General features: G+C 38.1%; 1 pseudogene; it reads left to right on the top strand.

Moving 5' to 3' along the window:
• The first annotated feature begins 6,125 nt into the window (after nucleotides 1-6,125).
• LOC110595944 lies at nucleotides 6,126-6,587 on the top strand (annotated as a pseudogene).
• The last annotated feature ends 2,130 nt before the right edge of the window (nucleotides 6,588-8,717 follow it).

Raw genomic sequence — 8,717 nt, 5'->3', positions numbered from 1 at the left:
GATTTTAGTGATAATCCTGTCATATGGCATCAGAGGCATATGTTCTGATTGGTTGACCACAAGGCCCTGTACTCAAAATGACTGAAGTCTTGACTCTGGAAACATGAAGAAGGGAGTCCTGGGCAAATGGACTCTAGGAGAAATGACCAGCAGAGAAGCACTTGATGCACACGCATTCCCTAGGGTTGTGTTGCCTGCACATTATTTTGCATGCAGCAGCTTGTGTCAGGTGTGCAGTTTGCTTTATTTTTGCATGAAATAAGCCCTGTTATCAAACATACGAAGCTTTTTCACAAAATAAGACACATTCCTGACACTATTTCAATAACATCCTCTGATAAATTGATACTTACTGCCTAAAAATATGAAATGATATTATCTTATAATTAAAAGATATCAGTGTTTTCAAATGGTATCACACATGTTTCCAGAATATGGCAAACCCCTAATCTTAAGGTTCAGCTAACATAGCTTAAACTGTTGGGCTATTTAGGATTCCTTTTCAAAATAAGTCCAGGAAATGTATATTTACCAAGATTTAGGCGGTCAAACTCTATTCTGTATTCAGTACATAGTGACAAAAAAGACAAATTGGTGAAAATAACTTTGAAATGTTAGAAAATATACCACTTAATTGGTGCCTGAGGCATACGTTGTCTCAGTGAAATTACTTGGAAATTAGCATTTTAACATAGGTTAAATTAAAAATATATACATTTAATATACTAAATAAAGGTCATTATATACCTAACGTTTTCCAAATTGTGCACTTATTTCAGACTGCACATTTCTCACTGTTCATGAAAACCATGCCACCTTTGACTTGATAAAATCAGGATAAACAGATGTCAAATATATGTGTCTGGTTCAACATCTTAGATTACTCATTGGTATAACTGCAACATGGTCTTTTCTCTAAGAAAATAGGAGTGAGTGGATGGATGTGAGTGATCTCTGGGAATATATCTATTTTTTAATGAAAAATAAAATATACTCAGGCAGTAATGTCTTTGACACAGTTATCATTATTAGGTATTGAAATGTGTTACATTATAAGATTTTCTTGCTATGTATTTATTTGTTTGTTTGTTTGCTTATTATTTTATTTACTCTGAGTTGGAGTCTCACTCTGTCACCCAGGCTGGAGTACAGTGGCACACTCACAGCCACCCCAGCATCAACCTGCTGGGATTCGGTGATCCTTCCGTCTTAGCTTTCCAAATAACTGGAACTACAAGTATGCACACTATCATGTCCAACTACTTTTGGATTTATTGTACAGACGAGGTCTTGTCAAGTTGCCCAGGCTGGTCTCAAACCCGCGGGCTCAGGTAATCCACTGTCCTGGGCCTCCCAAAATGCTGAGATTATGGGCTGAGCCACCAAGCTCAGCCTTGCTATGTTATTAAATCACAGAATTATGGACAGTGTCCTTGAATGTTCTGTCAAATCCACTCAATAATATTTCATAATCAGAATATGTCAACATGTACCTGTGAACACCACATCCACATGACCTTAATCATAAAAATGATATTTCATCTTTGGACAGATCAGCCAATATTTCTAAACCATATCATTAAAGAAGATGAAACTATAATCCAGAAAAAGGTTTAAAATTATAATGCTATAGTGAAAATTTTGCCCAGGTGACTCACTTGTCTGGAGGCCATAGGGAGAAATCTGCATCCAATCTCATTTAAGCTGTTAGAACTCAATTTCTCACAGTTGTAGGAGTGGTGGTTCTGTTTTTTTGCAGGTTGTGAGCCAGGGTACAACAACAGCATCTTGAGGCCACCCACATTCCTTCTCATATGTCTTCCTCTTCTTCAAGTCTGCAATGGTGTGGCAAGTTCCCTAGTGCTTTAAATCTCGGAATTTCTCCTATGCCACCATCCAGATCAAGAACTGTGCTTAGACTTCTTTTCCTCACTGTCTGCACCCATCAGTCTGTAATGAAAAGAGTCCACATTCAGGCTCTATAGAAATGTGTGAAGGATCTTGTTGGTGAGACATTCTAGTCAGTCAGCACATAACAACCAATGTTGATCCTCTTCCTTGTCCTGGGTCCTGTGGTGTCCTCCTGCTCTTCCAAACTTACAGGTTTCTCAAATTTCCCTGATGTCAACATTCTTACCTGGTGTGACTGAAAATTCCACCCATGCCAAGGCAGGAGATTCTTTGTGTCGCCCCTTGATGAGGGATGGGGTGAGGAGATGTTCTTCTTTGTATTTTTTGTTTACATGCTTTTAAAGCTGCATTTAAATTTCAAAGCTTTTAATGATGCTATGTTTTGTTTTGTAACTTTTAACCCTGCTTCTTTCTCTGTGGGCCTCAGACATCGATTTTTGGGACTGGTTTAGATGATGACTTTAATGACAGAAACAACTAGAATTTCTTCCTGAGCAGATCTCTCTTGGGGTGTTTAAGCTTTGGTCTCATTTTGACTCTTGACCAGTAGCTTAGTAAGGCCTTCAGTGTGGTCCAACAATTCTAACATATTTGCTAGTCTGGTGAGACTTCCATGCTCATAGATTATTTCATATTACACACTTTCTCTTCCTGCAAACCTTCTCCTCAGCGCTAACTCTTGGTTGATGACCTTCTTCTTATTGGACAAATAAAACAGAAGCAATCAGAAGAAAATATTTTCTCCACGTCTGTTCACCTGCATGCTGTGTGCCCATGCACTCACCTTCCTTACTGACACCATGTGTAAACTAACTGTACATACCCCTTTCAGAGATCAAACCCTCCCCTTTGCACTAGAATCTAGCTACCATCCTTATACACAGATGCACCTCCAGATACTAATTCTCCCCCCTGCACTGACAATTTCCCTGCACTATTTTAAAATTACAATCAACATATAATCATACTGCAATATTGCTTCTTCAAACATAAATACATACTTCTTTCTGATCCTACATTCACTTCAAGCTGCTTCTCCATTTCTTCTCCCCAATTTCTATCTCTATTTGAGTTTTCTTTTTTAAAAAATTTTATTATAACAATGTGGGGTACAATTCAGGGTTAGGTATACAAACATTGATCATGCAGGTACCCCTGTTAATGAGGTATGCCCCTTCCTCCCGTAGCAGTTTCCTTCAACTGCCAATCCCACACACCCCTCCCTCACCCCCCAACAACAGTTTCCCATTACTGTCAATCACTTTCTTATAGCATTAGAATTGTTCAAGTTCCTCTTATGAGTGAGAACATATGGAACTCCGTTCTTTGTTTCTGTGATAAATCACTGAGTATGATTGACTCCAAATCCATCCAGGTTGCTGCAAAGTCCATATATTTGTCATTCTTCATGGCTACATAATATTCCATAGTGTATATGTACCATATTTTTTTCATCCAGTCCAGCTTCGATGAGCAACATGGTTGGTTCCATGTTTTTGCTATTGTGAATAGAGCTGCAACAAACATACGTGAGCAGGTATCTTCTTTGTAGAATAATTTGAGTTTCTCCAGGTATATTCTCAATAGGGGAACTGCTGGGTCATGTGAAAGGTCAATTTCTAGTTCTTTCAGAAAACTCCAGACTGTTTTCCAGAGAGATTGTACAAGTTTTCGTTCCCACCAACAGTGTAGAAGCATTCCTTTTTCTCCACATCCTCACCAGCATCTGTTATTGTTTGTTTTATTAATGATGACCATTCTTACAGGGGTTAGGTGGTATCTCACTGTGGTTTTGATTTGCATTTCTCTGATGATGAGTGAGGCTGAGCACTTTTTCATGTGTCTGTTGGCTGCCCGTATATCTTCTTTTGAGAAGTGTCTATTCATGTCTTTTGCCCACTTTCCTCTCCCCAATTTCTATCACTATTTGAAGTTTTCAATTCTTTTCTTCCCTTTCTATCTAGAACTATCAAGCAGTCTTCTCTCTCTGTGAAAATTAGCTTTCTCAGTCATTCCTGGACTCTTCCTAGATCCAAAATCTAATTCTTAGTTTTCATTTTAATTAATATCAGAGGCCAAGCACCATGATTCATGCCTGTAATTCCAGCATTTTGGGAGGCTGAGATGGAAGATCACTTCATGGCAGGAATTTAAAACCAGCCTAGTCAACATAAGAAGACATCGTCTCTACAAACACTGAAAAAAAATTAGCTGAATGTGGTAGCATGGGCCTGTAGTCTCAGCTACTCAAGAGACTCAGGTAAGAGGATCCCTTGAGCCCAGAAGTTGGAGGTTATAGTGAGCTATCTTCACACCATTGCACTCCAGACTGGGAAACTAAGCGAAACTCTGTCTCTGAAAAAGAGCAAACAAAAACATTGGATCAATAAGTGGCATTGTTCACCACCACCACTACCCCCTCTGTAAAGGTGTCTTCATTTGGCTTTGAAGACACCATATTTTCTAGGTTACCCTTCACTTCAGGAACCATGTAGTATCAAATTCCTCTGATAATTTATCCTCATTCTTATTCACTAAAAAACAACCAAAGCGCATGCTTTAGAGTAGTCTCATGACTTTAAACAATATCAATGTGTTGGCAACACCAAAAAAAATAGAAAATTGTTTTCAAGATGTTATCACTGGGGGGAGGCTGAGTGAAAGAACTGCAGAGGTTTTCCAATTGCCTAAGAATCTACAATTATTTCCAAATAAAATATTCAAATAGATTTGCCAAAAACAATTTTTAGAAAAGTTTGTGCCTGGGTCCTCACCCATAGATTCTGATTTACTGGACCAATGCACAGTATGAGGTATTGTCTGTACACAGACTCTTTCCCCCTGTATCTGGCTTCTTTCTTTACCCTCTCTCAGGAGCAGTCTCTGGCCAGGGCTAGCCTCTGAAAATATGCATATTCCCAGTAACAAGTCATGAGATCCAGGCAACTGAGCAATGCTAAAAGCAATGTAGGCATCACTCTTAATCAATGTACCTGTAAATACCAAATAACAAATTGAATAATTAACTTGCTTTATTGTAACTGCTTGCTGTATTATTCCAAGATAAAGATTCTTCTCCGAAAAGCCACTATTGGTGCCTCCTATAAGTTTTAATAAACCAATGTCTTTTCTGCTGGATCCCCAGCAGAATGACTTCTTTGGAATAGGAAAAATCATTACAGGCAAGCCCTCTCAGATTTGGGGTTACCGCATCACCCATAGCCAAGGTTGAGAACCAGGAATAGAGCAAATAGTATCAATATAGAACAACATTTACACGTGGAAGATTCAACTAGTCTTGATTCTATGAAACCAACATCATAAATATTTTGGAAATAGGTAAGGTAATATAAAAAGAAATACATTTAGTCTTTCTTTAAACCTCATAAACCAACCTCTGCTAGTTTGAAACAGTTCTTCTGTAGCTTCCTCACCTCTCTCAGGTTTGATAGATTGAAGGAAGAGTTAGGGCCATGCTTCATATTAGGTTTTGTCTTAAAGGAATGTTGTGACTACTTTAAGCTTCTATGCAGACCATAAAAACTCTCCCTATATCAGCAATAAAGCAATTTCATTTTCTTATCATTTGTATGTTCACTGGAGTAGCACTTTCCATTTTCTTCAAGAATTTTTCTTTGCATCCACAGCTTGATTTTTGTTTCAAGAGGGCAAGCTTTCAGCCTACGTTGGCTTTCAACATGCCTTTCCCACTGAATGTAATCCTGGCTCTTGATTTATAATGAGAGATGAGTGACTCTATCTTATTAATTGGCCTAATTTCAATATTGTTTTATCTCAGGGAATAGAAAGGCCTATGGAGAGGGAGAGAGATGAAGGAATGGTTGACCAGTGGAGCAGTCAGAACACATGGATTTTATAAATTAAGTTCATCCTCTTACATGAGCACATGTTGTGATGCTCCCAAACAATTGCAATAATAACATCAAGGATTACTGATCACAGTTATAACAATAATGTGAAGACTTGAAATATTGTGAGAATTACCAAAATGTGACTTGCAAAGATGCTCAATATCCTTTATCATCAAAAAAATGCAAATTAAGATCATAGTGAAGTACCATTTCATACTCTCTATAAGTGTTACAATAAAAAAGAAAAACAAGTTCTGTTAATAATGTGAGAACAGCATGCCACCTTCTCCTCTCATCCTCTGCTCTGCCTACCGAGGTGGCAGCCATCTCCTACCCGGCATCATGGCTGCCCTCAGACCCCTAGTGAAACCCAAGATGGTCAAAAAGAGGACCAAGAAATTAATCCGGCACCAGTCAGACAGATATGCCAAGATTAAGCGTAACTGGAGTAAGCTCAGAGGTATTGACAACAGAATGTGTAGAAGATTCAAGGGCCAGATCTTGATGTCCAACATTGGTTATGGGAGCAACAAGAAAACAAAGCACATGCTGCCCAGTGGCTTCCAGAAGTTTCTGGTCCACAATGTCAAGGAGATGGAAGTGCTGCTGATGTGCAACAAGGTTTATTATGCTGAGATTGCTCACAACATTTCCTCCAAGAACCGCAAAGCCATTGTAGAAAGAGCATCCCAGCCGGCCATCAGAGTCACCAATCCTAATGCAAGACTGCGCAGTGCAGAAAATGAAGAGACAGCTCATGTGCACATTGTGTGTTTAAATAAAACCATATTAACTGCCAAATAATAGTAATAACAATAATAATAATGTGAGAACACAGGAATCCTCATACATTGTTCATGTGGCAAATGCAAAAGGATTCCACTTTGGGAGACAGTCAGACAATGTCTTAAAAATCTTAAATTTATACATATCCATATGACTCAGCAAATATTCATAGCAGGATAATTCATAATACCTCCAAACTTGAAGCAATCCAAATATTCACCAACTGGTGAGTAAATAAATAAAATTGCATGTATAAATGCAGTGTGATACTATTCAGCAATAAAAAGGAACAAACTATAGAAACAAGCAACAACATGCATTCACCTGAAAAGCATTATACCAAGTGAAAGTAATCAAACCTAAATGAGTACCTATAGTGGGCTTCAATTTATATAACATGTTCAGAAAATGTATAGGAACAGAATCAGATCAGTGGTTGCATAGAACTGGGTTTGGGAGCAGGAATTAACTCAAATAGGCACAAGTGATTGGGGGGAGGTTCAAAACTGAGTTGTAATGATGGTTGCACAATTCTACAAATTTGATAAAACTCAATAATTTGTACAGTTATCATGGCTGAAATGAATTTTTTATAAATTATACATCAATAAAGCTATTAAATAAGGACATATGCACAAAAAAATCATTGGGCCAAAGATGTGAAGACATTTTGCTATGGTTGGAAAATTCCCTTAGAACTTGTGCTGAGTTTAATTACTATTGTAACAGTAACAATATGTGGAACAATTAAGAAGTGATTAAGCCATGAGAACTCTCTACACTCATTGGTGGGTTAATGCTATTATTGTGAGGGTGAGTTTACCATTGTGGAAGTCTGTGTATTTCTTACTAAAGAATGAATTCAGTCTCTCTCTCTCTTTCTCCCTCTCCCTCTCTCCACCCCTCCCTCCTTTTCCCTCTCCTTTCTGACTCTTGCCCTTCTGTTTTCCACCATAATATGACTTAGCAAGAAGGTTCTCATCAGATGCTGGCACCATGATCTTGCACTTTCCAGCTCCAGAATCATTATAGCAGCAAAAACCAGATTAAGATACATGCCAATAAAATATATGAAGAGTGAATAAGGACATGAAAATGTGTGCAGCATTTGTATTAGTTTTGCGTTACTGGTGTAACAAATCACCACAAACTTATTGTCTTGAAACAATACAAACTTATTATTTTACAATTCTGTAGGTTCTATCTCTAATAATAAGCTCGCTGGATTAAAATAAAGAATGTAGGAGTAATCCTCTCTGGAGGTTTGAGGGGAGCATTCTTTTCCTTGTGTTTTTCACCTTCTATGAGCTGTCTACATTCTTTGACTTATGCCCCCTTCCATCCTGAAAGCCTGCGATGCCAGGTTGAGTCTTTTTTACATTCAATTCCTCCCTGGCCTACCCTTCTGCCTCCCACTCCCAATTTTAGGGACACTTTTGATAACATTCACTCCACCCAGACAATCCAGGATAATCTTCTTATTTGAAGATCAGCTGATTACCAATCTTTATTTTACTTGCAACCTTAATTTTCCTAAGATAATATGCTTACAAGTTCACGTTGCAGGGATTAGGTCCTGAAAATTTTTTCTCTAGTCCAATGACATAATTCCAAGGTTATCAGAAAACTGCATTCAAATGTTCTCTTCATACATTCCCCTAAAGAAGCAAGTTTGGATTCTAGCTGATAATAAGTTTTTTGTTTTTGTTATTTTTTTTTAAAGAATAATCAAAGAAAGACAATAACTGTGAATGAAAAAAAGTCTTACAACAGCCATGGTTATGAGGCAGGGAGCTCTTCCCCCAAGTCTTATAAGATAAAAGCCTTCCCAGAATAATGAAAGAGTTCTTCTAGCACCATAAGATAAAAACTTTTTTGGATGATCCATATAGAAAGAAATGTGGCCCCAATCTGTAATGTGCAACTGTAACTCTGCTGTAAACTTGAGCTATGATACCCAATTAACCAGTATGTTACTAATAAGCAAGCCTTTTGGGGGACAAGGAAACTAACAATGTACAAAAGGCAATGCCCCCTTACGCTAGGGGCTCAGTCTTTGGATGTGAATCCACTGAGCTGGTGCCAGCACAAATAAATGCTGTTTCCTGACAAAATAGCCTCGGTGTCCCATCTTTCTCTGTAGGGATT

Source organism: Carlito syrichta, unplaced genomic scaffold (genome assembly GCF_000164805.1).
Source record: "Carlito syrichta isolate Samal-C Ts95f unplaced genomic scaffold, Tarsius_syrichta-2.0.1 Scaffold95849, whole genome shotgun sequence".
Classification (NCBI taxonomy): domain Eukaryota; kingdom Metazoa; phylum Chordata; class Mammalia; order Primates; family Tarsiidae; genus Carlito; species Carlito syrichta.
Note: the sequence above shows the minus strand (reverse complement) of the source record. Positions and strands in the feature narration are given on the sequence as shown.